Here is a 13833-nt window from a genome sequence, read left to right on the forward strand (position 1 = left end):
TAAATATTTAACGATAGATTCTCTGGGAAAGCAGGAGTCGGGGAGGCCCTGATACGTAGTTTTCTGTTTTCCATGGCATAAATGTTTCCACAGGCTGATTTCTTTCAAGAATTTAATCAGCAAGGCTCCTGACAACTCAACAATTGATTCCCCTTAGCTGATTCTATTTGGCTCCAGCAAACCATTGCTTCTAGGTACCATAGTTAAGAGGTAACAAGCTGTCAACAATTCAGAACCTAAACCCAAAGAGGTAAAGGAAAATACCTAGGAAAATTAAAACATGCATACAGATTGAAGCGTGACCATGTGTGGTGCCAGTACCCTCACTTCCCATGTTCTCTGGGTCTTGGGTGGTTGCCTTTGTGCAGTCATTAGTTTTTTCTGATAGTCTAGAGTGGAAGCTGTTTTCTTGCAGTTTTTGGCTTCTGGAGGACTCCTAAGAATTCTCCGGTTGAGGTCTATAGCAGGAACAGTCTTTCTGAGTCAAGGAGGGCGTCTTTCTCCTTCATTAACACACAGGAAGCAAGGATCAACATACTAGGGTATAGGTGCTGTGTTAGTTATTAAGAATAGTGCCTATAAGGCACAATTTCTACTGAGCTCAAGGGCAGTGTTTTTCTCATGTCTTTTTAAGATGACACCTCTGGGTTTTATTTTATTTTCATTCTTTAAAAGATATTATTTACTTATTTGAGAGGGAGAGCAAGACAGAGAGAGTGAGCAGGGAGCATGAGCCAGGTGGTGGGGAGCAGGGAGTGGGAGGGCAGAGGGAGGAGAAGAAGCAGGCTCTCCGCTGAGCAGGGAGCCCTATGCAGGGACTCATGGGTTTATGACCAGAGCCAAAGGCAGATGCCCAACCAGCTGAGCCACCCAGGTGCCCTCCTCTGGGTTTTATTTATTTATTTATTTTTAAAATTTTTTCCTCTGGATTTTATTTTATTTTTATTTATTTTATTTATTTTTATTTTTTTTTTTAATTTTTTATTTATTTATGATAGTCACAGAGAGAGAGAGGCAGAGACACAGGCAGAGGGAGAAGCAGGCTCCATGCACCCGGAGCCTGATGTGGGATTCGATCCCGGGTCTCCAGGATCGCGCCCTGGGCCAAAGGCAGGCGCCAAACCGCTGCGCCACCCAGGGATCCCTCCTCTGGATTTTAAATGGTGAATAGGGATTATTGAAGGATTTGAAGGATTATTTATTTATTTATTAAAATATTTTTATTTATTTATTCATGATAGACATAGAGAGAGAGAGGCAGAGATACAGGCAGAGGGAGAAGCAGACTCCATGCCGGGAGCCTGATACAGGACTCGATCCCGGGACTCCAGGATTGCACCCTGGGCCAAAGGCAGGTGCTAAACTGCTGAGCCACCCAGTGATCCCCTTGAAGGATGTTTTAGATAAGCAACTCATATCTGTTGATAAAATTGTGCATTGATTCCACTTACATGAGCTACCTCGCATAGTTAAATTCATAGAGACAGATAGTAGAATAATGGTGGCTGGGGTCTAGGGGAAGAGGAAAGGGGCAGTTTAATGAACATGGAATTTCAATTTTGCAAGATGAGAAAAGTTCTAGCAATGGTAGAACTTTTGGTGGTGATGGTGGTGATGGTTTATACAATATCAATGTACTTAATACCACTGAACTTAAAAATGGTTAAAATGGTAAATCTTACATTAATTATACTTGACCATAACTTTAAAAAAGTTAACTGAATATATCATGTAAGTCATTTGTAATATCTGGCTCTATCAGCCTGTAATAAGGCAAAGTGTATAACTAGGGACATTTACAGGTAGGTAAGATGCCTAACTATTAATAGGTTGAGAGTCAATGGTCCAGCTATGCAGTTGATTTCATTGTCATTAGGACCAAAGGCAACAATTTAGGCCAAGTTCCAGAGTTTCTAAAAATTTAACTAGAGTTGAGAATTCTGTTTGTCTTTTCTGTATTATCTGAGGATGGAGGATGATATGGGCAGTGAAGTATTGAGCCTTATAAAACTCATTAATGATAAATTTTTTTTTTAATGAAAATTTCAATGAAATTAATGTTTCTTCCCTGGAGAGAGAGGATGTTAAGATTCTTTAAGTAGGAAAGTCTATGCTGCTGGTAAAGTTGTGGCTCTCTGAAAAGAGAGAACTTGATTCCGATAATAAACACACAGTTACCAAAACACATTCATTTCCCGATGTTGGGGCAATTTTTTACCATGCATTTGGAGGTGCTCAAAGAAGCTTTGGTTCAGGGCAGCCCAGGTGGCTCAACGGTTTAGTGCTGCCTTCGGGCCAGGGTGTGATCCTGGAGACCTGGGATCCAGTCCCATGTTGGGCTCCCTGAATGGGCCTGCTTCTCTCTGCCTCTCTCTCTCTGTGTGTGTCTCTAATGAATAAATAAATAAATAATTTTTTTTTAAAAGGAGAAGCTTTGGTTCTATTCTCTTTTCTGTCTTTAGTTTTGCCAGGATTTTGTTGCAAGCAGGTTAGAATATGTACTTTAAACATCCTTGATTATGCTTTGAAGTGTTTCCACATCCATTGTTGGAGTAAGGTGGTCACCAAGCTGTCTTTGCTGTGGTAATAAGACTGAAGAGCTTGCCTACTAGGTTAATTACTAAGGATGGAAGAGGGTAGGATCCTCTCTTGAAGTATGACATATAATTAATTTAGAAGAATGTAATCAATAGTTACTTTGGGAGAGAACATGTTATGGTCTGTAAGGACACCGATAAACCTCCAGGGCCTTTTAAGTCATAAGGTATACTATGATTGGTCTTGATTAATAATGGTATTTAATCCTAGAAACAATAATTTATGTAAAACTGTACCAGTTTTAGTGCTTAGCCATTGGATATCTCAGCAATCTTTTTGTTTTTTATATCTTATTTATTTATTCATGAGAGGCACAGAGAGAGAGAGAGAGGCAGAAACATAGGCAGAGAGAGAAGCAGGCTCCATGCAGGGAGCCCAATGCAGGATTCGATCCAGGGACTCCAGGATCACACCCTGGGCAGAAGGCAGGTGCTAAACCTCTGAGACACCCAGGGATCCCTTAGCGATCTTTAATAAGGAAGTAAGAGCAATGAAGCAGAGCTGAGGGGGTCATTGGTAAGTGTGCAGAAGAGAGTTAACACAGCAAGCCTGAAGTGATACTTAGAAGGGCCTGCTTGCATAGTTAGCCCTTGGCTGGATTTTGGGAGTGTTCCCACTGTTCCCCACTGGTAAGAGTGGCTCACTGTGCTCAGACTGTGCAAACAACGTGGCTTATGCTGAACACCTGCTTTCCTTCTGGGTATCTGGAGTTTTGGTACATGCTGAGCAGACGGTGGTTACATGACTAGCCCCTAATAGAAACATTGGTCACTGCATCTCTAATAATCTTCCCTGGGCAGAAACATTAGAAGCATTCAGAATGTCAACAAATCAGCTGCAGCTTTTTTTTTTTTGCAATTACAGAGTGGTATTCAGTTAACAGAACAACAATTATTTTGTAGAAGCTGCATCAGAGACAACTGAAGATGAAAAGCTACCATCCTCATATATAACTAATTTGTGCTGTGCACCAGTAAGAACCTGCTTTAAATTTCCACGCCAATTTACAACCCCCATACTGTACCAGGCAAAGTTAGTGTCTATTGAAAATACCACCAGGACAGGCTATCTAAAGACACTTTAGGTAGTGTGTTAACTATACAAAAAAAAGACACTGTACAGTTTAAAAACAAATCTTAGGGGCACCTGAGTGGCTCAGTGGTTGAGCATCTGACTTGGACTCAGGTCGTGATCCCGGGGTCCTGGGATCAAGTCCCATATCAGGCTTCTTGCAGGGAGCCTGCTTCTCCCTCTGCCTCTCTCTGTGTCTCTCATGAATGAATAAATAAAATCTTAAAAAACAAATAAAAACAAATCTTACACAGCCTTACATTTCAATTTTTTTCTTTAAAAGGAGTGAGTTGTGTACAGGAGGGTTAAATGCTTTATAGACATGAAAAAAAAAACTGCACTAGAACCAACTTATTCATCATCTTCTTCATCTTCATCTTCCTCCTCCTCCTCTTCATCTTCCTCATCTTCCTCTTCTTTTTCTTGCTCTTTTCAGCCTTGACAACTCCCTTTTTTTGCTGCGTTAGGCTTTCCTTTAGCTTGGTATGCTGCAATATCCTTTTTGTATTTTTCCTTCAGCTTAGGAGCTTTCTTTTCATAAGTAGCTGCTTGTCATCTGCAGCAGTGTTATTCCATATCTGTCCAGTTTCTTTTTTTTTTTTCTGTCCAGTTTCTTTGCAACATCACCAATGGATAGGCCGGTATGCTCTCCTTTGAGTTTTGGGTGATACTCAGAACAAAACAAGAAAAAGGCCGAGGGAGGCTTCTTGGGCACATTGGGATCATTGAACTTCTTTTTTGTTTCCCTTTATGGGAGATACATTCAAGAGTTTTCATTTCTCTTTCATAATGGGCCTTGTCTGCCTTAGCCATGTCTTCAACTTTTCCTCTCTCTTTAGCGGACACGGTCTTCCACCTTTCTGAGCACTTCTTTTTTTATTTTTATTTTTATTTTTATTTTTATTTTTTTATTTATTTATGATAGTCACAGAGAGAGAGAGAGAGAGAGAGAGAGAGGCAGAGACATAGGCAGAGGGAGAAGCAGGCTCCATGCACTGGGAGCCCGACGTGGGATTCGATCCCGGGTCTCCAGGATCGCGCCCTGGGCCAAAGGCAGGCGCCAAACCGCTGCGCCACCCAGGGATCCCTTTCTGAGCACTTCTTAGAAAACTCTGAGAAGCTGACCGAAGCATCTGGGTGCTTCTTCTTGTGCTCCTCTCAGCAGGTTTGCACAAAGAATGCATATGATGACATTTTGCCTGTTGGCTTCTTAGGCTCTCCTTGGCTCATGTTTAATTATCTTCCTCAACAGAGTTGCCCAGTACCTGTCTGGCTCTCATTTGCCCCGGTGCTGTCTCTATGGAGCTCTATGGAGCTCAATGGCTGTGAAAGCGGGAGCCAGATGCCACACATGTGAATTTTCATTGATGGGCAAAGAGGGTACTCTGTGTGACCCTTAATGGGACAGTGTTATGGGCTGAACGTATCCCCCATCCCATTCATATGTTGAACCCCTAACCCCCAATGGTACTGTATTTGGAGATAGGACCTTTATGGAAGTAATTAAAAGTTAAATGAGGTTATTAGGTCAGACTCTGAAATGACAGGATTAGTGACTTTAAAAGATCTCTTTCTTTTTTTTTTTTTTTTTTTAAGGAGATCTCTTTCCCTCTACAAACACAGACACAACAGGAAAATGCATGTGTAGACACAATGAGAAGGCAGCTGTCTACAAGACAGGGAGAATTCTCACCAGAAATGGAATGGCCAGCACTTTGGTCTTAGGTTTCTAGCTTCCAGAACTGTGAGAAAATAAATCTTTGTTGTCTAAGCTACCCAGTGTGTGGTATTTTGTTATGGCAGCTCTAGGAAACAAACACAGACTCCCTCAGGAAGGGCAACTTGTCTTTCAAAATTAAGACTAGTATTCCCATACACTGTTTCGTCCCTTTCTTACGTATGTGTTCTCCAATAATATGAGATTGTTTCACATATGTTAAAGCTTTTGTGAAAATAGTGTCCAAATGTATATATTCTTCAGCAATTTGTTATTTATTTATGCATGCTGCATCTTATATTTGTGAGATTTATCTTGCACTAGTTCTAGAATGGTGTAAAATATTTTTTTTATTTTTATTTTTTTTTTTTAGAGAGGGAGAGGGAGGAGAGGGTAAGAGGGAGAGAAGGAATCCTAAGTAGGCTTCAGGCCAGCATGGAGCCGGATGTAGGGCTCCATCTTACAACCCTGAAGTCATGACCTGAGCCAAAATCAAGAGTTGGATGCTTAACAGATTGAGCCACCCAGGTGCCCCAATTTTCTAAAATGCAAATACAGTATTGCTTCCTGGATTAAGATGCTTCAGGTTTTCCACCCCAAAAAACAGGGATGTAGAACACAAGCACCTAAACAGAACAAATAAAGGGTTGAGTGTGGCACACGGAGATGCCTTTGAATGTTTTCAGGTGGGAATCACTCCCTGCATTGTTAAATCTTTCAGTATCTCAAGAGAAGTAGAAAATTTGGAATTTCATTTGAAAGCTGCCATATTTTGAATATAGCTAACTAATTTTTAAAAACGATTTTATTTATTTATTCATGAGAGACAGAGAGCACAAGAGAGTGAGGCAGAGACAGGCAGAGGGAGAAGCAGGCTCCATGCAGGGAGCCCGATGTGGGACTCGATCCTAGGACTCCAGGATCATGCCCTGAGCCAAAAGCAGATGCTTAACTGCTGAGCCACCCAGGCGTCCCTAGTTGACTAATTTAATTTAACAAGCACACCTGTGTACACAGGTGTGTGCAACACACACACACACAACCACACAGAGGGCTAAAACCAAATATAGCCTTGTACCATATGTGGCCCACATTTGCTCCATTGTGATTTCTGACCTTGAAGATGAAAACCCCAAACTCCATAGCATAATACATGCTTTCAGGATCTGGCCTTTCCTCTTCCTTCAGCTTTGTCTCAAAACACTCTTTTGCTCAGAACAGTCTCTGGCATAGAGTGAGCATTCAGAACTTGCTTCCTCTTTCTCTGCTCTCCACTGTGTGAGGATAAAAGAAGATGGCCATCTACATACCAGAAAGTAGCCCCCAGCAGAACATGAACTTCTAGAATCCTGAACTTCCCAACCTCCAGAACTGTGAGAAATAGTTATTGTTTAAGCCACACAGTCTATGGTATATCTGTTACAGCATCCTGAACAAATACACCATAGACTGTGTATTGGGATATATACTTGAATCATTAGAAGATATTACAGAACTGTCATAGAACTCTCCCATGGTTGGCCAATTGGCACTGGTTCCTGGAGTGCACTTAGTATAGCACTCCTCTGTAGCAGAGCATACCTCAGGACAAATTCAGCCTCCTTTCTGTTTTTTATAAGGATTAGAAACTAAGACTTTAATTTAAAAATTTTTACATTTCAAAGGGCTGTTAAAGAAAGAACAAAAAGAATATGCAACAGAGACTTATGTGCCTCTCAAAGCCTGAAATATTTATTTTTACTTACACAGAAAAAGGCAACTCCTTCTCTAGAGCCTACTCTAATACTGAATTCTTTAAGATATCCTTGCCACATTTTTAGATACCTTGGTTATTATTCATAGGATTGATACTGTTCTTGATATTGTTAATGTATATTTTATTCTGACAAGTTTTTTTTTTTTTTTAAGATTTATTTATTTGATGGAGTTGCAGAGGGAAAAGGATGGAGACACAATCTGAAGTAGATACCTCACTGAGCACAGAGCCCCTTACAGGGCTTAATTGCATGACCCTGAGATCATGACCTGAGCTGAAATCAAGAGATGGATGCCCAACCAACTGACCCACCCAGGCACCCCTTATTCTGACAGTTTTTTAAAATTTGAATTCAATTAATTAACATATAATGTATTATTAGTTTCAGAGGTAGAGTTCAGTGATTCATCAGTCTTATATAATATCTAATGCTCATTATATCACAAGTCCACCTCATGTCCATCATCGAGTTACCCCATACCCCCACCCCACTTCCCCTAAGCAACCCTCAGTTTGTTTCCTATGATTTAAAAAAAAAAATACTTATTTATTCATGAGAGACACAGAGCACAAGAGAGTGAGGCAGAGACAGCAGAGGGAGAAGCAGGCTCCATGCAGGGAGCCAGATGTGGGACTTGATCCCAGGTCTCCAGGATCACAACCTGGGCTGAAGGCGGCACTAAACCGCTGAGCCACCCGGGCTGCCCCCTATGATTTTTTTTTTTAAGATTTTATTTATTTGTGGGATCCCTGGGTGGCACAGCGGTTTGGCGCCTGCCTTTGGCCCAGGGCGCGATCCTGGAGACCCGGGATCCAATCCCACATCAGGCTCCCGGTGCATGGAGCCTGCTTCTCCCTCTGCCTGTGTCTCTGCCTCTTTCTCTCTCTCTCTGTGACTATCATAAATAAATAAATTAAAAAAAAAAGATTTTATTTATTTGTTCATGAGAGACAGAGAGAGAGAGAGAGAAAGAGAGAGAGGCAGAGATGCAGGCAGAGGGAGAAGCAGGCTCCCCACCAGGAGCCCAATGTGGGATTCCATCCAGGACCCTGGGATTGTGACCCAAGCCGAAGGCAGACACTCAACCATTGAGCCACCCAGGAGCCCCTGTTTCCTATGATTAAGAAGAGTCTCTTATGGTTTGTTTCCTTCTCTGATTTCATCTTGCTTTATTTTTCCCTCCCTTTCCCTATGATCTTGTTCTGTTTCTTAGATATTACATATGAGTGGGAGCATATGATAATTGTGTTTCTCTGATTGATTTACTTTGCTTAGCATAATACCCTGTAGTTCCATCCACATTGTTACAAATGTCAAGATTTCTTTCTTTCTTTTTTTTTTTTGGCTGAGTCAGTATTCCATTGTGTGTGTGTATATATATATATACCACCTCTTCTTAATCCATTCATCTGTTGGTGGACATGTGGACTCTTTCCATAGTTTGGCTATTGTGGACATTGCTGTAAACATTGGGGTACAGGTGCCTTTGGATCATTACATGTGTATCTTTGGGGTAAATACCCAGTAGTGCAATTGCTGGGTCATAGGGTACCTCTATTTTCAACTTTTTTTTTTTTTTTTAAGATTTTATTTACCTATTCATGAGAAACACACAGAGAGAGAGGCAGAGACACAGGCAGAGAGAGAAGCAGGCTCCATGCAGGGAGACCAACGTGGGACTTGATCCAGGGACTCCAGGATCACGCCCTGGGCCAAAGTTGGCGCTAAACCTCTGGGCCACCAGGGCTGCCCTATTTTCAACTTTTTGAGGAACCTACATACTGTTTTTTAGAGTGGCTGCACCAGCTTGCATTCCCACCAACAGTGTACAAGGGTTCCCCTTTCTCCACATTCCTGCTGACATCTGTCGTTCTGATAGGTGTGAGGTGGTATCTCATTGTGGATTTGATTTGTATTTCCCTGATGCTGAGTGATGTTATGCATTTTTTCATGTGTCTGTTGCCTCATTTGTATGTCATCATCGTCGTCGTCTTCTCCTTCTTCTTTTTTTTTTTTTTGATTTTATTTATTCACGAGAGACACACAGAGAGAGGCAGAGACACAGGCAGAGGGAGAAGCAGGCTCCATGCAGGGAGCCTGATGTGGGACTCAATCCCAGGTCTTCCAAGATCATGCTCTGGGCTGAAGGCAGCGCTAAACCTCTGAGCCACCCAGGCTGCACCCCTCTATGTCTTCTTTGGAGAAATGTCTGTTTCATGTCTTCTGCCCATTTCTTGAATGGATTATTTGTTCTTTGGGTATTGAGTTTGATAAGTTCTTTATAGATTTTGGATATTAGCCCTTTATCTGATAAGACATTTACAAGTATCTTCTCCCATTTTGTCAGTTGTCTTTTGTTTTGTCAACTGTTTCCTTGCTGTGCAAAAACCTTTTATCTTGATAAAAATCCCAATAGTTATTTTTTGCCTTTGTTTCCTTTGCCTTTGGAGATGTGTCTAGCAAGAAATTGCCATGGCTGAGGTCACAGAGGTTGCTGCCTGTCTTCTCCTCTAGGATTTTGATGGATTCCTGTTTTACATTTAGGTCTTTTATGAACTTTGAGTCTAATTTTGTGTATGGTGTGAGGAAATGGTCTAGTTTCACTCTTCTGCATGTGGCTGTCCAATTTTCCCAATTCCATTTGTTAAAGAGACTATCTTTTTTGCATTGGATATTCTTTCCTCCTTTGTTGAAGATTAGTTGACAGTAGAGTTGAGGGTCCATTTCTGGGTTCTTTGTTCTGTTCCATTGATCTATGTGTCTGTTTTTGTGCCAATTCTAACAGTTTTTAAGCAGTGGTCTACTTCATTGAGAGTAATGGTGAAAAAATATTTTCAGTACTTTGATTTTGAATAATTCTTGTCAAAATTAATGAAGTATATAATTTAGTATTAACTATTCTTTTTTTTTAAGATTTTATTTATTTATTCATGAGAGACACACAGAGAGAGCAGAGACATAGGCAGAGGGAGAAGCAGACTCCCTGTGGGGAGCGCAATGTGGGACTCAATCCCAGGACCCCAGGAACATGACCTGAGCCAAAGGCAGATACTCAACCCCTGAGCCACCCAGGTGTCCCAGTATTAGCTATCCTTTTATTCCATTTTTGGAAAAGAAAATCTACTTTGCTTTTAAATATAACCTTTTCCCTTCTGATGTGTATGAAAGTCTTTTTTAGTCTATTTTATTTACTTCTATTAATGCTCTATTAGGCTGCGTAGACTAACTGTTCTAGTAATCCCCAAATCTCAGTGGCTTAAGTGAATAAAAAATTATTTCTTGGTCATGTCACAGTTTAGTGTGGGACAGCAAGAAAAATCCTAGTCTACTTAGTTATTGAGATATCAGTGCTCCTTCTATCTAGCGCCTTCCAGCAGTCTCAGCAGATGAGAGGAGAAAGGGTGTGAAGGAATGCATGGAAGTTATGACTCTAGCCTGGAAGTTGGTATATCTCACTTTCACTCACATTCCACTGGCCAGAATGCAAGTATCTCACTGCATCTATCTGTAAAGGAGGCTAGGAAATGTTGCCTAGTAGTGTGCTCAGGAATAATGAACATATTTGGAGAGCAGTTAGTTTCTGCCATCTCTTCAACTCTCTTTTGCCTGCATTCTGGCAAGCTGGGAAGAAAAGAAGGGAAAGTGGAAGACATGCCTCTTCCTTTGAAGGACACAACCCAAAAGTTGTCCATGTCACTTTTGCTTACATCCCATTGGGGAAAACTTAGTAACCTGGCCACTCTTGCTGCCATGGAAGTCCTTACTTAAGGAAATGTAGTTCTTACCATGTACCCAGTTAAATTGTGAGAGTTCTTTTACTAATGAGAGTAAGATGGATATCAGGGGACAATGAGCTGTCCCTGTCACAGTCCACCCCTTCATCACTCAAATAGTTGTGCTGGATGCCTGGGTGGCTCAATCAATTGAGTGGCCAACTGTTGATTTCAGCTGGCCTCATGATCTCAGGGTCCTGGCACTGAGCCTGGGGCTCCACACTCAACAGGGAGTCTGCTGGAGATTCTCTCTCTCCCTCTTCTCCTCCCCTCTGCTCTCTCTTTCTCAAAAGAATAAATCTTAAAAAAACAAAACCAAAACAGTTGTGTCAAATTCTCTACTTTCAGTGGTGGGATACAATGGCATGTTGTGTCTCTAGGAATTAGTATCACTTCAGAGCCAGCAATTCCTGAAAACTCTGGTTATTTTTCCTTCCTTTGGTGCATTTTCACATTAGTCAATGGCTATAGGCTCCTTCCAGAAGATCAAAGAAAGAGATAGTAAAATAATTTGCCTGATACATTGGCAAGGTAGACAAGTTGGAGCTTGAGGGATAGCTGAGAAGCCAAACATACCTGGTTGCCAAATGGGAATGAGAAGGATCCCCTGGAGGGGTCAATAAGAAGCAGTTACATCTGAGGGTGCCTAGGTGGCTCAGTCAGTTAGGTGTCCAAATCTTGGTTTTGGCTAAGGTCATGGTCTTGGGTTCATGAGATGGAGCCCTGCTTCAGGTTCTGCACTCAGTGCAGAATCTGCTTGAGATTCTCTGTCTCTTCCTCCCTCTCTGTCCCTTCCCCTACTCTCTCTTTCTCTCTCTCAAATAAATAAAGTTTTAAAGAAAAAAGAAATAGTTACCTCTGGATAGTTACTCATCTGTGGGTCTGCAGTCAAGCATCCAGTGGTGGGCCTTGAGTTGCTGGGGGTCATCAGGGCTTAGCAGTTGGGAAAAACAAAGTGGATATAGGGTTGTGTCTGAGGACAAACTGAAACTTTGGAAAAGGAAACTGTTCCTTATCTTACAAAGGAAATGGCTACTGCTTTACTCCTCCCTTCTAAGTATTTTACAAGTTCTTCTTTTGGTTAAATCTAACCAGGAACCATACAGGGAAGATGGTTTCAGGAAACATAGTTTCCAATCCAGTATACCTGGTTTACAGAGGTACTCACTCAAAGAGAGCCAAATATGTGTAGCTCAAAGATCAGGGTCTCTTGGTAGAGTAGAGACTTAATACTTGCTCATGATTACATCATTTGCAACCCCGACTTATTCTCTATTCCATACCCACTACACAAGGCATAGGGGCCAGGTAACTGTAAGAAGGAAGATACATCGGATCAAGAATAAGAGCAATTTGGGATCCCTGGGTGGCGCAGCGGTTTGGCGCCTGCCTTTGGCCCAGGGCGCGATCCTGGAGACCCGGGATCGAATCCCACATCAGGCTCCCGGTGCATGGAGCCTGCTTCTCCCTCTGCCTATGTCTCTGCCTCTCTCTCTCTCTCTCTGTGACTATCATAAATAAATAAAAAAAAAATTAAAAAAAAAAAAAAAGAATAAGAGCAATTTTGGAAGCTAGAAAATGATGTAAGGATACTTTCAAAATTCTGAGTAAAAGACACGCTTCTGGCCGTTATGGGGTAACTGACTCCAGGCTGCTTCTGGATTGAATAACCATCACTTTTGATAAAGTGGACAAAATATATGGAACAACTGTTTTCAGACATTTCAGCCAGGAAGTGGATTTGGAGATCAGAAACATCCCAGATGTGTGGCACAGCTCAGACAGGGTAGGACTATCCAACTTAAAATGCCACTGTTCCTTTGAAAACACCATGTAAGAAGTACAGGTTGTATCAGAGATAGTGATAGCGAGATTGTCCAAAAGTTTGAAGTAACCATTTTACCAATAGCGAGATTGTCCAAAAGTTTGAAGTAACCATTTTACCAATGAGGTACCCTGGCAAAAAGAGTGATCAGTTTTCAGCTTCTGCTTTGCTTTTTGGGGGTGGTCACTGTTATTACCATTCATTTCAGGTTTCATTATGTCAGCACCTCACTTCTAGATACTAAATTATGATCTGGTTAAGATACAGTTTTGGCTGGTATTATAAAGCCAGAAATAAGTTCTTTAAACAAGATAAAACTTTATTTCTGTCCTAGAACCTTCTATGCATTATGGTAAGATGACTCCACAGTGTCAGGGTCCTGGGCTCCCCCCATCTTTTGTTCTGCTGTCTTCAGGATCCTGTCTTGGAGTTAAGATGGCTGCTCCAGGGCAGCCCGGGTGGCTCAGCGGTTTGGTGCCGCCTTCAGCCCAGGGCCAGATCCTGGAGACCTGGGATTAAGTCCCACGTCAGGCTCCCTGCATGGAGCCTGCTTCTCCCTCTGCCTGTGTCTCTGCCTCTCTCTCTCCCTCTCTGTGTGTCTGTCATGAATAAATAAATAAAATCTTAAAAAAAAAAAAAAAAAAAAAAGACTGCTCCAGCACTCACCAGCACGTGTAATTTCAAGGAGAGCAGAGGAAATGGAGGGCATGCCTCTACTCTTTAAGGGCACAACCCTTACATTCCATAAGCCAGCCCTTAGTCACATGGCCACATCTTGTGTAAAGGAGGCTAGATATTGTAGCCTTTGGATGGGTTGCCTGTGTATAGCTAAAATTTAGGAATTCTTATTAAAGGAATGAGTAGCAAATAGATAAGGGACAAGTAGTTTCTGCCACAAATGACTTTCATGAAAAGAACTTCTATAAGACAAAGCAGATAGGATCTAAGGTGAACCAATCCAAAGGTTAAAAATGGGAGAAAGAAAAAGAAAAAAAGAGAAGCAGATTTCTTGGTAGGAAATGATTCCAGGCTTAGATAAATTCAATGAGAAATACTGTGAAACTGATACTCCTTTTTGTCTGTCATGAAAGT

At 41.5% G+C, this 13833-nt stretch overlaps 1 protein-coding gene and 1 pseudogene across 1 annotated transcript in view; one reads left to right on the top strand and one right to left on the bottom strand.

Annotated features, from left to right (window-relative positions):
• The window catches only part of PCCA (propionyl-CoA carboxylase subunit alpha), a 462758-nt gene that overhangs the window by 42439 nt on the left and 406486 nt on the right, over positions 1–13833 (top strand). The window lies entirely within an intron of this gene.
• LOC100688851 lies at positions 3912–4899 on the bottom strand (annotated as a pseudogene).

Source organism: Canis lupus, chromosome 22 (assembly GCF_011100685.1).
Source record: "Canis lupus familiaris isolate Mischka breed German Shepherd chromosome 22, alternate assembly UU_Cfam_GSD_1.0, whole genome shotgun sequence".
NCBI classification, from domain to species: domain Eukaryota; kingdom Metazoa; phylum Chordata; class Mammalia; order Carnivora; family Canidae; genus Canis; species Canis lupus.